Below are 17648 nucleotides of genomic sequence, written 5' to 3'. Positions count from 1 at the left end.
ACTGATTTTTAGCGGCCCCCGTAAGGGTAAAAAGCCGCTATTAGGTTTGTGCAAAATGTCCGTCTGTCCGTCTGTCTGTCTGTCCGTCTGTCCATCTGTCCGTCTGTCAGACTCAGATCTCGAAAACTAGAAGAGATATGAAAAATATTATTTCATCATTAAATGCGGCTTGAAAAGTTTAGGTGCAACGGCTACTTTTGGTTTTCTAAAAGCAAACCGTTTAATTTATAAAATTAATTATGCAAGCGATTTTTTCATAAAAATACACCAATTCTAAAACAATTACGTAAATGTAAGGGAGGCAATGTTACAATATGCTAACAAAGAAGGATAATTTTTGTGTATTTTCAGTATCACTTAGTCAAATATATTTTTTAAATGTACAGGTAATGTTTACAACAAATCTAAATAATAGTTAAAGATGTTTTTTCTGGTCATCTAGCTGCTAAAATGAAAAGAAAACATTTCTGTTTGTTTATAAAGGCTAATAATGCACTTTGTATGTAAATATCACGCACATTTTTTAAAATGGACTTTTTATGCAGCGATTTTCGTGCATTAGCGTAACGTCGCTACATGATCAGGTGCTAAACCAATTCCTTAAACTTTTTTAAAAAATCAGATTTTATTTATTTTTTGTTTAGCGCCCCCATCCGAATAAAAGAAGATTATTTTTGTGCGTTTTGTCTGTCGGTCGGTCTGTCCGTCACGATTAGATTAAAAAAACTAGAACTCCAAAAGCTATTGAAAATCTGATTTACCCTTTAATGTTCCTTTCGTAACATCTTAATAGTTTTAAGTATCTAAAAATTGATTGTTCCGGATTTTTTCGTGCAAAACTAATCAACCCAAACAAATGTTTGTTTCCTCTTCTAATTTATATTACATTCCATTTCCATGCTTAAACGTTGCAAAAACACATTATCAATAATATGTTGTTCCGTTTTTTATGTAAATAGCATATTAATGCTAAATCAAAATCTCTATACTGACTTATATTTCATTAAGTGTAAAAATGTTCCGGTTATTGTTTTATAAAACATGAATTATGTCTAATGGGGGGTTTGAGGATAAAAATACATCTTCAGTGTAAGAAAAAAAGCAAATTACGCACTCAAAATGCTATGACCGTTGCCGAAAGGGGTTTTGAGTTTAAGCCCCCATTCAGAGGGGTTTGGTGCTAAAATTACATCTTCAATATAAAAAAGAAACCAAATTACACACTAAAATTATTTGAGCGTAGCCAAGCCAATCGGGGGGTTTTGAGTTTCTTCTACAGATGGCTTTTTTTTTTTTTAAGTTTAAAACCCCTCCAGATGGTTTTGAGTTTAAGATCCCCCTACAGAGCATTTTGAGGTGGAAAACCCCCAACAGAAGATTTTGACGATAAAACTTCTCTTTTCGATATAAAATCTTAAGTAAACTACAGTCACTTAATTCCAAGAGCGTATTCAAGAGAGGTTACACATTTTACCAGTGGCAGGGCTCCATTAATAAACTGCAGTGAATAGTCATCTACCGAAATCGAAAAACACTAAACAAAGATGGCTAAGACAGATTTTAGGAGTCAGTAATAGAGATCGGATCTAAATCAAGGAAATCCTATGCCGAACTGGGAGTCGACCCTTTAGTAAGATTGTGAAAGAGCGACGCATGAGGTTTGCGGGACATGTTCTCCGACAAAATGAATTACGCATAGAAGAGTTGCAATGATATCCTAGTACAACTTGACGCCACTCATTCAAGGAGGTCCTCATGGTAGGTGGGAAGAGGCTTCAGACATTACCAGTGACAGATTTTTATGGAAACTGCTTGACGTCAAATGCTCCGAACGGCGTGGGAGGGTCTAAGTCAGTAAGAATAGCACATTAGGTTTTTGAAATAAAACTTTTTAATAGCAGGAAAATGAACTATAGATACCTCAGAATATGCATTTTGTTGGCTTTCAATACCAGAAATAGTGCTTGGCTTCGCCCCGCGCTGGGGAGCTCCTGGCGCTCCCCCAGACCCCCTTGCTAGTAATGGCCGGAAGTCCACAATTTTATGGAAACAGCTTGATGGCAAATGCGCCGAACGACGAGGGAGGGTCTAAGTCAGTAAGAATAGCTCATTAGGTTTTTGAAATAGAACTTTTTAATAGCAGGAAATTGCACCTCAGAATATGCATTTTGTTGGTTTTCAATATCAGAAATAGTGCTTGGAGCTCCCCCAGACCCCTTTGCTAGTAATGTAGGGGAATCTACAATTTTTTCACTAACTTATGGAAGAACCTATTCTAGGGCATAATAAACGTCTTCCGAAAGAATGAAGGGTCAGAATGTAATAAAGATTATGTACACACACACACACACATAAATACATATAATTTTTTTTTCGCGGGGGGGGGGGGGGGGGGACGGGGGGGGGGTGAGAAAAAAAACGTTCCCAATTATTAATAAACGCTCTTGTAGCAGACAAGAATTTTATTACATATAAAATATAGATCACAAAAGATATTGGCAACTTCAGCCATCACAAAATATAAACCAATAAATACTGGCTGCTCATGCCCTGTAGACTAAGTAATCACGTCAATGAATAATTCACAATATAAGTCCGAAGAAATCTTCTAAGTTAACACTTGCTCAAATTTGTCACCGTACATATTACAGACAGAGAAAATTATATTACGGCCACTCTCTGCTGGAGTTCTTCACTAACTGATTAACATTGACCCTTATTTTAGAGTCCCTAAACTTATTCTCGTGCTTACCAGCACGGAATATTACTATAGGTGACTGAGTGTCACTTCATGTCACAGAGGTTCTAAAACTGGACTGTGACAGGAGTGAGTTCCAAACCTTTGGTCCGTGAACTGAAAAAGCACGCAGACCGTAGCTTTTGAGGGAGAAACGTGGCACTACTAAAAGCGTTGAGTCCATTGAGCGCAGGGCTCTCTGGGGGACATACGGACTAATCAGTTCGCTAAGGTACAAGGGCATCTCAATGTTATATATACACTGATGACAAGGAAAAAAATGTTTCCAAGAGAAATAAAAAAAAAAGTGAAACAGAGGAAAAGATGAAGGTGGGGGTGGGAGAGAGGAGAGAGAGAAGAGAGGGAGAACTTAAGGGAGATTTAGGGAATGAGAGTGAGAAAGCAAAATCTGAGACAGGCGAGTGAGAGAAGCATATTTCCTTACTGTTTCTATAAAACAGAAATAGCTTATCCCAAATAGTCAAATTGTTTTATGCGTATAAATTTATTGTTATAGGACCCTATTTTTTCACCCTTTTAAACCACCCCCCAAAGAACCCTCAACCAACCCCAACCGGTCAAGCCTCCCACCAGCTTACGGACCTGCCCTTCTCAGCTCTTTTTTTTTATTGCCTGATGTTTTGTTAGTATGCATGTTTCTGTATCTATCTAGATCTACCATTAGTGAGTGTCGGCCCTACGCTAATGTTTTAACGGTATAATGTTCTACTGCACTGTGTAGGCCCTATGCTGATTTCGTGTCTACCTAGTGTTTGAATTTGCAGGTGTTCTAGCCTAAGTGCTTAGCTATCTAGTGAGACTATCGGTGTTTTTTAAGACCTAATCTAAGTCTACATCTACACAGATTATTTATTGTTTAGCGAAAATCTATTTTCTCAATCTAATCTAGGTTTAAATATAGGTTTCAATCATTTAATGATTTTGTAGGCGCGCCTAATATATGGTTAAATCTTATAAGTTTATTTTTTATCTAGTTAAGCCATGGTTATATTATATTTATAGCCCTATATAGTGCCGGCCATTTTTATATTGTGCTATTGCTCAGAATTAGCGCTATTCAGTTTTAGCTTTATCATCATAGGAATTCTTGGGCTTTATGCCTCTTTTCTTTGCCTCTTTTTGGGGCTTTATATGCCTCTTTTATGGGCCATCTTGCCTCTTTTGTGGTCTTTTTTTTTTTTTTTTTTTTTTTTTTTTTTTTTTTTTTTTAATATGTTTTTATTTGTAAGTTACCATAATTCACAAGTATTAAATCATAAACAATTGAAAAGTGATTAACCTAAAAATATAATAACAGTAATAGAAATATTATTTAATATCAAAGACATACTACCTAACCAATGAACCCCCTAAAGACAGAAAAATGATACAAGTATACTCTACTCCAGAACAATCAACACAATATCAGATATCCCTGACCCCCAACACCCTATTTCTGAAAAACTACATGAGCATTATACAGGTATATGAAAATCAAACTAGATAATTCTCTACCCTTAAGTCCATTATTTTCCTAAATGTTAATTCCAAGTGATTAGGATCAAACACCTTATTATTATGTAGACATTTGAGCCAGGTAGCCCAAACAAGATTCCTGTATTCGGAAACAATAATCAAGTTAAAGTTATGTATCATTTTATTTTTTAGTTTTGGCAGCTTGTTTAAAATAATAGACAAGTTAACATTTACATAATTGCCACAGTTTGCTTCCAATAGGTCCATTACAGTACTTCTAACTTGAAGGAATAATGGACATTCCAAATACATGTGTTTTTCGTTATCAGCATTTTCAAGGTGGCATAATATACATTCACGGTCATTTGCCCGTCTTCTAACCATAGGGGTCATCCCAAAGATAAGTCTATAACTAATCTCTCTAGCTTTTGGTGGGATATGTTTACTGTGTAGGTTTATGAATGTGTCCTTGAATTCTGTCACCCCAAGAACTCTCCCCCACTTAATCCTATTTTAAAAATGTCAACTAGCTACCAGGATTCCCCCCGAGATTTCTACATTCAAAGAAATAATAACTTATTTGTCATCGGACGTCAAAGTAATAATATTTACTATATGCGAGAAAAAAAACTGAGCTAAAAAGAAAAGAGAAAAACTCATCAGAGATCAGGTGAACTGTTTTGATGACATATCGGATATTGGAATCCTACAGATGTCACTAGTCAACATCATCCACGCCACAGCAATTTCCAACGGGTAAGACATGTAGTCTATATGCCAGAAAATCGTCCTACCAAAACTTTTCTTCATGGGAAGCTCTTTGCAGGACAGCGCTCATAGTGTGGTGAACAGAAGCGTGACAAAGTCTCCTTAAAGAGCTACTTCCAGGCGTGTGATATTGATATTCACCACTGGCAAAAGCTCTTGATCGGTCCACATGGCATACTCTTAAAAGACAATATAAAGACAATATAAAAGACATACTTTAGATAGCAATAGTGAGTCTTGTATTAGGTTGTTCGTAGTTTAGATTTCGACGATCCAGTCGGCCTGTACGTTGTAATGTCGGACCAAAGCGCCGCCCAATAGTCGATGAACGCGCCGTGTTTAGTGCTATCAATGGTTTGAATTTTGTCAGAACCATTATTAGCTAGTTTACGATAGAACTGTTTTCTCTTGTTTTGAAATAAAGCATTATGCTCTTTCCTTTTAGTGGTTTCGTTGTAGCGCTTTAACCTAGCTCCCTTTAGTTTAACTTTCTGTCTCAGAGTATCTTTCCAACATAAGAGTCGTGCGTTTGTCTCTTTCTTGACGTTTAGCTTAGGGATACTAGGCCTAGAGTTAAGATTGGTGTTTTTATAACGGCTATAAGAGTAGAACATTTTTAATGTAGCTCCTTGCTTATTGCCGATGTTTGGTCATTCTCTTGTTGGTTGGGTGTTCTGCTAACGTTTTCGTTGGTCGGCTGAGTGGGTGTGTCAATTATATTTGAGATGAGCTCTTGTATTTGGAGCTCATGACCTATTTCTCGTCTTATCACGTCAATTTCTATAGGTGTCAAATAGCATTTATTAATTATTACAGACCTGTCTACAACATTCTGCTCAGTAAGGCTTAGATTAGGATATAATTTGTTGAATTCCTGGAAGAGTTTTTGCCTATAACCTGGGGGAGGTTTATCATCACACTTGTTAACACGGAGGAACCCAAAGCATAAAAACATCCTAAATACATGCAGGTCTACAACCATGTAGCAGTGCTTCAGCATTTTTAGTGTCTACAATACTGTTGTAACCCCACTCCCGCGCTACACTAATGGTGCGCATCTGAGCACTACTGAACACGACTAGTGAAAGACAGATAGAGACAGGAAGAAGGACTGTTGTGAGCCGGCTAAAAGTCATGGGAGTTTGAGCAGTCTGGTGCTGAGTGCTGTCCTGTGTGATACTAGGAAACTGTGTGTGAGACCTGGAGCGACACTGGGAAGTGTGTCGGTGGTCTGTTCTGTGTTCTGGTATGAAGCAGGACTCTTAGAACTTAAGCCATATTACTCCCTGTGACTTTATAGCAGACGTCCAAGTCTAACTAGTAACTATTACTATTTGTTCATGCTTATACTAGTTATAATAAATAAATACATCGTTTACTGTTGCCTACCTGTCTTTCGTTGAGTGCCTGCCTTAGAGAGTTACAACAATACAAAGGCTTACTTTATGTTGCTAAAATGTGCACTAAGTCAGAGAGAATGAAAACACGCCATAGCTTCCGGTGGCCATTATATTTTGCTGGTGAATTATCACCATGTGTTGACCTACAGTCCCGTACAAATAAAAAAGGAAATGGACATAACACAGCTTCTCTACGCCTTACTTGCTCACACTGAACATGATATCTAGCTCGTTGTCAATGAGTTTGCGTACGGTGCAGCCTCTTTTGATTTAACTATAAACCTTGGTAAAAAGCTTTGGGTTAGTGCGGAAGGCCCAGGAGAGTTCTGATCTGAAGGGTTGTGTTGAAGCAGGCCATATCCCTCCATGGGGTGTTGCGTCACTGGGATGGATGGATGGCACGAGCTTCTTATAGTCCGAGAGTCAGGCTCGGCAGGCATCTATTGTAAATACTTTATGTGTACCTGCTTTTGTAAATTTCATTGAGACTTCTTATTAATGTAAGTTAAAGTATCGATATTATTAAATATTGTTCGTGTTGAACGAGTGTTGTTGTTAACTGTTCAGTTGATTGACGTGTATTCGAAGTTTAGTAAGTCCTCTCTCTCTCTTTAAGCTTCTTTCTATCTTATTTTTTTCTCTTGTGTCTTGTTACACTTTTCTCTCTTTCTCTATGTATGCTTTTACACTTTTTGTCGAATGTTACAAACATTTTTTAAAAATGTATTGTAATAACTTAATTGAGGCAACTCAACGAGGCACATATATGTTTATTAACAGGACATCAATGTTACACAAAACAACATCTATCTTAGGCACAGTCTCTCCACATTGGCTCTCTACTTGGGCGGAAATCGTTCACCTCCTCTTCTAATACTCACATCCTTTCCAGTCCATTCTATAACAGTGCGCACCTCTGCACTATCCTGGATGGCGGTGCGCACGGCAGATATGATAATGTAAGACATATTCTTCGTAGTCCACATTTAGCATCAAAGCACATAGTCTTCAGTAGTCAAAATTTTACATCTAAGAGCATAGTCTTCAATAGTCAACATTTGACATCTCCATCGTCCATTTTTATATGTCATGAAATTGTCATGTAGAGTTGTGCATCGCGTTTGGAACTCAATGGCCTGAATGAAGGGTGTGTTCCTCCTTTACACCCCTTTGTCTGACGGGGGGTGAGACTGGACATTGACAAATGTTGTGAAAGCTCTTTTACATCCACGATGAGGCAGATCAGCTGCTTGAGGTTTCTACCTACTTGACCATTCACTGGTCATGATCATATCTACAACTCAAGGCGGATCGAACCAAGTCGAATTCTGTTTCTCCATTCACAGTCAATGTTGAGTTGAAAAGCCGAAGAAAAGACAAATATCATAAACTTTTTTGGGGGGATGGGGGGGTGAGAAGAGGGGGAGGGCAAGGGAAGAGTGATTTTAAATTAACGTGAAAAAAAAATGTATGAGTGCATTTGTGTAGGGGGTGAGTTGGGCTTTAGAAGTCGAAATCTAAGTAAATATTGCGCCTTGGGGATGGGACTGTAGAGAATGAGAAAAAGGAGAGAGAAAAACAGAGAAAGAGAGATATAAGTGAGAAAAGAGATTAGAGAAAGAAAGGAGAGTAAGAGACTGTTATATTTTTACATTTTTAAATGAGGAAACTTTAAATTGGAACAACTTTAAACATGTGTAGATTCCAAGGAAAAAAATGTTTCCAAGAGAAATTTAAAAAAAAAAGAGAAACTGGGAGGAAAAGATGAAGGTGGGGGTGGGAGACAGAGAGAGAGAGAGAGAGAGAGAGAGAGAGAGAGAGAGAGAGGGAGAGAGCGAGAAATAAAGAGACATATAGGGAAAGAGAGTGAGAAAGCCAAAGCTGAGACAGGCGAATGAGAGAAGCATATTTCCTTACTGTTTCTATAAAACAGAAATAGCTTATCCCAAATACTCAAATTGTTTTATGCGTATATATTTATTATTATAGGACCCTCTTTTTTCACCCTTTTAAACCACCCCCCAAGGAACCCTCACCCATCCCGCAACCGCTCAAGCCTCCCGCAGCTTACGGACCTGCCCTTCTCAGCTCTTTTTTGTTATTGCCTGATGTTTTGTTAGTATGCATGTTTCTGTATCTATCTAGATCTACCATTAGTGAGTGTCGGCCTTACGCTAATGTTTCATCAGTATAATGTTTTACTGCACTGTGTAGGCCCTATGCTGATTTCGTGTCTATCTAGTGTTTGAATTTGCAGGTGTTCTAGCCTAAGTGCTTAGCTATCTAGTGAGACTATCGGTGTTTTTTAAGACCTAATCTAAGTCTACAACTACACAGATCATTTATTGTTTAGCGAAAATCTATTTTCTCGATCTAATTTGGTTTAAAATATAGGTTTTAATCATTTAATGATTTTGTAGGCGCGCCTAATATATGGTTAAATCTTATAAGTTTATTTTTTATCTAGTTAAGCCATGGTTTATTGATATTTATTGCTCTATCTAGTGCCGGCCATTTTTATAGTGTACTAGTGCAGTTTTTTTAAAATGTCAACTAGCTACCAGGATTCCCCCCGAGATTTCTACATTGAAAGAAATAATAACTTATTTGTCATCGGACGTCAAAGTAATAATATTTACTATATGCGAGAAAAAAAAACTGAGCTGTTTTGATGACATATCGGATATTGGAATCCTACAGATGTCACTAGTCAACATCATCCACGCCACAGCAATTTCCAACGGGTAAGACATGTAGTCTATATGCCAGAAAATCGTCCTACCAAAACTTTTCTTCATGGGAAGCTCTTTGCAGGACAGCGCTCATAGTGTGGTGAACAGAAGCGTGACAAAGTCTCCTTAAAGAGCTACTTCCAGGCGTGGTCATTCTCTTGTTGGTTGGGTGTTCTGCTAACGTTTTCGTTGGTCGGCTGAGTGGGTGTGTCAATTATATTTGAGATGAGCTCTTGTATTTGGAGCTCATGACCTATTTCTCGTCTTATCACGTCAATTTCTATAGGTGTCAAATAGCATTTATTAATTATTACAGACCTGTCTACAACATTCTGCTCAGTAAGGCTTAGATTAGGATATAATTTGTTGAATTCCTGGAAGAGTTTTTGCCTATAACCTGGGGGAGGTTTATCATCACACTTGTTAACACGGAGGAACCCAAAGCATAAAAACATCCTAAATACATGCAGGTCTACAACCATGTAGCAGTGCTTCAGCATTTTTAGTGTCTACAATACTGTTGTAACCCCACTCCCGCGCTACACTAATGGTGCGCATCTGAGCACTACTGAACACGACTAGTGAAAGACAGATAGAGACAGGAAGAAGGACTGTTGTGAGCCGGCTAAAAGTCATGGGAGTTTGAGCAGTCTGGTGCTGAGTGCTGTCCTGTGTGATACTAGGAAACTGTGTGTGAGACCTGGAGCGACACTGGGAAGTGTGTCGGTGGTCTGTTCTGTGTTCTGGTATGAAGCAGGACTCTTAGAACTTAAGCCATATTACTCCCTGTGACTTTATAGCAGACGTCCAAGTCTAACTAGTAACTATTACTATTTGTTCATGCTTATACTAGTTATAATAAATAAATACATCGTTTACTGTTGCCTACCTGTCTTTCGTTGCACTGGCGGATCCAGGGGGGGGGGGCGGTAGGGGCGATCGCCCCCCCCCCACTCGGCCGACCCGACGAATTATAGTATAGAATTCACACAATTTCTATGCGAATTTATTACTTATGTTAATAATATATACTAATTATTTATATGTCAACCTATCTTTAGATTATTTTGCCCCCCCCCCTTCTAGTATTTTGGCCGATTTGGTAGGGTCAGGAGGGGGCGATGGCATCAATCCGCCCCCCCCCCACCATAAACTTTCGAGTGGGGGGGGGGGCGGTCCTATTTATTTGTAGAAATCACAGTTTGCTAACAGAATCAATTAAATATCTATATGATTAAAACTTGTTATTGGTATTTTAACTGGTCTTTATATAATTTCGTTCACCTGTTGGCCGATTGGAAGTGGAATGAGAAAATACCTCCACCGCCCTTCCCATCTAAACCCTTTGAGTGGGGGGGGGGCGGTCCTAATTTTATGGAGAAATCATAGTATGTGAACAAAATTAGTCGAATATCTATATAATATAAACAGGTGGAAGTGCGATACATGCAATCCCCTTCCCCCCTATCGGACAAATCAATACTTTTTCTTTTTGTATTATAGTAAGAAATTACAAAATTTAAAAAAATCTGTCACTAATATAATTTATATATGCTATAAAGTAAATTCTTATATCGAGTCGCCAACCCCTATTCTTTAATGCAAAATGCAATCAATAGCAGAAATTATAAAAAGGAGCAAGAATTAATAGTTTTCATTTTACCGCCCTTGCCCTTTCCAGACAGAGTTTGTGTAATTTGACATGAATTTATCATAACTATTTTAAGAAAGACTTTGCTTTGGAAAAGTTATAATTCAAACGAAATTTTTCAATATAACAGTCACGGTTGAGATGAGTTCAAAAGCCAGATGATCTTTTCCTAGTCGACTTTTTCCAACCTTTACTCTATCTTATATTTTTCTAGTTAAATAAATTTAGGACTATAACTCACAATGTATGCTAGAATCTTATTGAATATTATTAATCGAAAATTTTTTTTTTTTTTTCGGCGGCGATCCTCAAAACCTTAATCTAAATATGTGGGGTATCTAATCTTTTCAAAGAACAAATCGGTTTTATTTGCAATGTATTAAGGGACTATAAATTCATATTAGAATATTTTTCTCATTATTCAAAAGGCACTTTATAATAGAATGAATAATGAGCTGTAGGGCACGAGAATGCGTTATTGCAGTGAAGACTGCCAGAAAACGCTTTTAGCGTCGAGGCTTCGCCCCGAACACCACTGATGAATAATGAGCTGTAGATGTTAGAAGAATGCGTTTCTGCAGAGAAAAATGCAAGAAAACGCTTTTGGGCGTCGGGGCTTCGCCCCGACCTAACTGAAAAAGCTTATAGCGCTCTCCCAGACCCCCAAGCTTGCAAGAGAAAGACTGTTTTTTCCTGTTTTTTTTTGCCGAAGATTGAGAAACAGTCTTATTTTATTCTCAGATATCGAACGTTTATGCATAGGGTTAGGGTTTACTGGGCGTTAGGGTTAGGGTTTGGAAAAAAATCGCCCCCCCCACTCCAAAGTTCTGGATCCGCCAGTGTTTCGTTGAGTGCCTGCCTTAGAGAGTTACAACAATACAAAGGCTTACTTTATGGGTGAATTATCACCATGTGTTGACCTACAGTCCCGTACAAATAAAAAAGGAAATGGACATAACACAGCTTCTCTACGCCTTACTTGCTCACACTGAACATGATATCTAGCTCGTTGTCAATGAGTTTGCGTACGGTGCAGCCTCTTTTGATTTAACTATAAGCCTTGGTAAAAAGCTTTGGGTTAGTGCGGAAGGCCCAGGAGAGTTCTGATCTGAAGGGTTGTGTTGAAGCAGGCCATATCCCTCCATGGGGTGTTGCGTCACTGGGATGGATGGATGGCACGAGCTTCTTATAGTCCGAGAGTCAGGCTCGGCAGGCATCTATTGTAAATACTTTATGTGTACCTGCTTTTGTAAATTTCATTGAGACTTCTTATTAATGTAAGTTAAAGTATCGATATTATTAAATATTGTTCGTGTTGAACGAGTGTTGTTAACTGTTCAGTTGATTGACATGTATTCGAAGTTTAGTAGGTGTTCTCTCTCTCTTTAAGCTTCTTTCTATCTTATTTTTTTCTCTTGTGTCTTGTTATACTTTTATCTCTTTTTCTATGTATGCTTTTACACTTTTTGTCGAATGTTACGAACATTTTTTTTAAAAATGTATTGTAATAACTTAAGTGAGGCAGCTCAACGAGGCACATATATGTTTATTAACAGGACATCACTGTTACACAAAACAACATCTATCTTAGGCACAGTCTCTCCACATTGGCTCTCTACTCTGGCGGAAATCGTTCTCCTCCTCTTCTAATACTCACATCCTTTCCAGTCCATTCTATAACAGTGTGCACCTCTGCACTAGCCTGGATGGCGGTGCGTACGGCAGAGTTATAACTATAATGTAAGACATATTCTTCGTAGTCCACATTTAGCATCAAAGCACATAGTCTTCAGTAGTCAAAATTTTACATCTAAGAACATAGTCTTCAATAGTCAACACTTGACATCTCCATCGTCCATTTTTATATGTCGTGAAATAGTCATGTAGAGTTGTGCATCGCGCTTGGAACTCAATGGCCTGAATGAAGGGTGTGTTCCTCCTTTACACCCCTTTCTCTGACGGGGGGGGGGGTGAGACTAGGGGACAAAGGGGGGGGGGGGTAAAACTAGTCTAGTTTTGAGTTCACTTCCTTGGTTTGCTACCCTTTGGCCTAGCCGTCCTCTCTGACAACCGGTACCACTCGGGTGCCACGAAGTGGAAGGGTTGCGTTCCCGGGTCCAAGCTGACCAAACTTGATCGATGGCGCCTGGACATTGACAAATGTTGTGAAAGCTCTTTACATCCACGATGAGGCAGATCAGTTGCTTGAGGTTTCTACCTACTTGACCATTCACTGGTGATGATCATATCTACAACTCAAGTCGGATCGAATCAAGTCGAATTCTGTTTCTCCATTCACAGTCAATGTTGAATTGAAAAGCCGAAGAAAAGACAGATATTGTAACATAAACTTTTTTGGGGAGATGGGGGGGGGGTGAGAAGAGGGAGAGGGCAAGGGAAGAGTGATTTTAAATTAACGTGAAAAAAAATTTTTTTGAGTGCATTTGTGTAGGGGGTGAGTTGGGCTTTAGAAGTCGAAATCTAAGTAAATATAGCGCCCTGGGGATGGGACTGTAGAGAATGAGAAAAAGGAGAGAGAAAAACAGAGAAAGAGAGATATAAGTGAGAAAAGAGATTAGAGAAAGAAAGAAGAGTAAGAGACTGTTATATTTTTACATTTCTAAATGAGGCAACTTTAAATTGGGACAACTTTAAACATGTGTAGATTCCAAGGAAAAAAATGTTTCCAAGAGAAATTTAAAAAAAAAAGAGAAACTGGGAGGAAAAGATGAAGGTGGGGGTGGGAGACAGAGAGAGAGAGAGAGAGAGAGAGAGAGAGAGAAATAAAGAGACATATAGGGAAAGAGTGAAAAAGCCAAAGCTGAGACAGGCGAGTAAGAGAAGCGTATTTCCTTACTGTTTCACAAAATAGAAATAGCTTATCCCAAATAGTCAAAGTGTTGTTTTTTTTTATGCGTATATATTTATTGTTATAGGACCCTCTTTTTTCACCCTTTTAAACCACCCCCCAAGGAACCCTCACCCATCCCGCAACCGCTCAAGCCTCCCGCAGCTTACGGACCTGCCCATTCTCAGCTCTTTTTTTGTTGTTGCCTGATGTTTTGTTAGTATGCATGTTTCTGTATCTATCTAGATTTACCATTAGTGAGTGTCGGCCCTACGCTAATGTTTTATCAGTATAATGTTTTACTGCACTGTGTAGGCCCTATGCTGATTTCGTGTCTACCTAGTGTTTGAATTTGCAGGTGTTCTAGCCTAAGTGCTTAGCTATCTAATGAGACTATCGGTGTTTTTTAAGACCTAATCTAAGTCTACATCTATACAGATTATTTATTGTTTAGCGAAAATCTATTTTCGCGATCTAATCTAGGTTTAAATCTATGTTTTAATCATTTAATGATTTTGTAGGCGCGCCTAATCTATATTTAAATCTATCTTATAGTTAAACCATGGTCTATTTATACTGCATTCTCTATCTAGGGCCGGCCATTTTTATAATGTACTAATGTAATTTTTTTAAAATGTAAACTAGCTACCAGGATTCCCCCCGAGATTTCTATATTCAAAGAAATAATAATTTATTTCTAATCGGACGTCAAAGTAATAATATTTACTATATGCGAGAAATACAAGTGAGTAAAAAATAAAAATAGCATTTTTTAAAACAAAAACCAAAAAAGAAACAATATAGGTTTTTCAAAACGAATTCTTTTGATTAGGTGTGAATCGCATTCATCAGATCACAAGGGAGATAATCTGGATAGAAATAAGCTCAGAAAAATCAAAACAGGATAGGTTTGCAACTCATATCTACTTGAATGAGACACGAATTGGATATGATATTATTGGATCATGGAACTATACTAATGGAACACCAGCTTCGAGTTTTTTACAAAGACAAAGAGAGTCGAAGTGCCGTCGCGCATCTTTTTAGCGCACCATACCAATTTGAAAAATCAATGAGGATGCCAAAGAAGAAATTTACTCCGAGAGCCACTTGGATTGACCTTCATTGAGAGTAAAACTTCCCCACACTATATTTTATTAGATCTGTAAAAACTTTATCCATTTTCTGACTATCTGATAAAATAGATAGAATTTCCCTGAATAAGAGATCGTCACAAAAGTTATATTTTTCGATCGCCCTATAAAATGCCACTTATTTTCCAAAAAAATAGAATCTAAATTCCGAAAATACAATCTTTCAGTGTTTCTGTGTTTGGTTTATTTACACTAAATCTGGATGAAGAACTGTCTACCGTTCCGCTAAATGCGTATTTGTTACGATATACTAAATTGCACGAAATAAAAATAGGAGACCTAATACAGTTTTGACACTCCAAGCTACGCATTTCTAATCGTTTTTTTTTATTATCGAAAGGACTAGGCTAAAGGCATACACGTCTCGTGGGAAACAAAGAAAAAGTTAATCTTGATAATATTGTAGCCTAAATAAAATGACAAAAAATAAAAACAAAAAAAAACTATAGCCTAATCTAAAATGAAATAGATCTAGAGCTAGATTTTCTTGGACGAATGATATAAAATAAGTATAAATAATAAGTCACATGGGCGTAGCCAGGGGGGGGGGGTTCTTGGGGTTCAACCCCCCCCCCCGAAATGAAATCCCCCCCCTGGGGGGGGGGACGGAATTAAGTGACTGATTTTTGCTTTCATTTTGTTTATTTTAGGTGAGATTTTAATACTAAATCATCACTTACCACAACACAGCCGAGGCAGTTTTTAGTTAAAAACCCTCTACCAGGGGGCTTTGAGTTTAAAACCCCTTACAGGGGTTTTTAGATTTTAAACCCCCTACCAGAGGTTTTTGCAGTTAAATCCCCCTCTTCTATAAAACAAAACAAGAAAAATGCAAACAACAATCCCCAAATTCCAACAGCACAGTTGAGAAGATTTTGATTTTAAAACCCCATCCAAAATTTACGATAACCCCCATCTTCAATATAAAAAAAGCAAATTACACACTCAAAATTCTATGAGCGTAGCCAAAGGGGTTTTGAGTTTAACCCCCCTCCCCCTTCCAGTTGGGGTTTGAAGCTAAAAAGTACCTCTTCAATATAAAAAAAAAAGCAAATTACCCACTATAAAATCTATGAGCGTAGCCAAAGGGGTTTTGAGTTTAAATCCCCCTCCTCCATATGGCTTTTTCTTTAAAGTTTAAAACCCCTCCAGACGGTTTTGAGTTTAAAATTCCCCTACAGAGCGTTTAGAGTTGAAAACCTCTCTCTTCAATATTATTTTAAAGGAAACTACAGTCACCAAATTCTATGATCGTAGCTAAATGGGGTTTTGAATGGAAAACAAAACAAACAAAAAACCCAGAGATTTTTTAGTTTAAAACCCCTCAACAGATGATTTGACGAAAAAACTTTCCTTTTCGATATAAAATCTAAAGCGAAATACAGGCATGTAATTCCAAGAGCGTAGTCAAGAAAGGTTACAAATTTCTACCAGTGGCTTGGTCTCCATTAATTAAGTGTGAATAGTCTTCTGCCGAAATTGAAAATCGTTAAATGTGTCTCAACAAAGATGGCTAAGACAGATTTTAGGAGTCAGTCATAGAGATCGGGTCTAAATCAAAGAAATCATATGCCGAACTGGAAGTCGAATCCTTAGTAAGGTTGTGCCAGAGCGTCGCATGAGGTTTTGTGGGACATGTTTTCCGACAAAATGAATTACGTAAAATAAGAGTTGCGGAAACAGCTTGCCGGAAAATGCGCCGAGGGCGCGAGAGGGTTTAAGTCAGTAAGAATAGCACATTAGGTTTTTGAAATAAAACTTTTTAATAGCAAGATAATGCACTGTAGATACCTCAGAATATGCATTTTGTTGGCTTTCAATACCAGAAAAAGTGCTCGGCGGCGGGGCTTCGCCCCGCGCTGGGGGAGCGCTGTGAACTCCCCCTGACCCCCTTGCTAGCAAGGGCGGGGAGTCTACAATAAACAATAAACGTCTTCCGAAAGGGTCAGAATGTAATAAATATTCATGTACACACACACACACACACACATATATATTTATATATTTTTTTTTTCGCGGGGGAGGGGGGAGGTCGGGGGGGGGGGGAATCCCCCCCCCCTCCCCCAAAACCCTCCCCGAAAAAAAATCCTGGCTACGCCCATGATAAGTCATATGAATCTGATAGATCTAAAACAAATACTGATAGAGTCATTCATTAATTAATTATTAGAATTATTTGACTACCAACTGGGTATTTTTATTGCCAAAATACAATGTATTTTATGTGCATTTATTAAAATCAACAACCAAAAATTTAGCGTTCGACGCAACTAGATCTAATATTAATAATATAGATTATAGTTCGAGATCCAGAAAGCTACTTCTCTAATTCAGTTTTCTAGTTTAATTCTAGTTAGATCTAGATGTCTAGACCAGTAGATCTAAATCTAGCCAGGGTTTTTGTCATGGAATAGATTTATAAAACTTCAGCCACCTACTGATCACGATATGACAGATGAGATAGATAGAGATAGGCCTACTCTCTCTACTACTAGACTCTACATCTAGTATGATCTAGATCTAGATCTAGTACTACTACTAGTAGTAGATCACTACATTTGACTAGATGATTACTAGATCACAGTAAAATTCAATGTGTACTTCCGACTTTAGCTCAACAAACAAGTCTACTCCAAAGTATAGATCTACTAGTAAAGTCACAAAGTGTAAAGGATCATTATATATTCACATAAAAAAAATTATAGGCCTAAATGAATCGAATAATCAGTCATTAATTTGACTAATCAGTAATTCTGAGTAATCTAAATTGTTGTTTTTTTAAAATGGCAAGTGTTATTGATGACTTGTAAACCAGTTGCAGAGATTCTAGTTTTTATTTTGATGACATGTTACGATATATCAATGATATTTAGATAAACGCA

The sequence above is a fragment of the Biomphalaria glabrata genome, chromosome 6 (assembly GCF_947242115.1).
Source record: "Biomphalaria glabrata chromosome 6, xgBioGlab47.1, whole genome shotgun sequence".
Classification (NCBI taxonomy): Eukaryota; Metazoa; Mollusca; class Gastropoda; family Planorbidae; genus Biomphalaria; species Biomphalaria glabrata.
The sequence above is the reverse complement of the archived record's forward strand: the minus strand, read 5'-3'. Positions refer to the sequence as shown.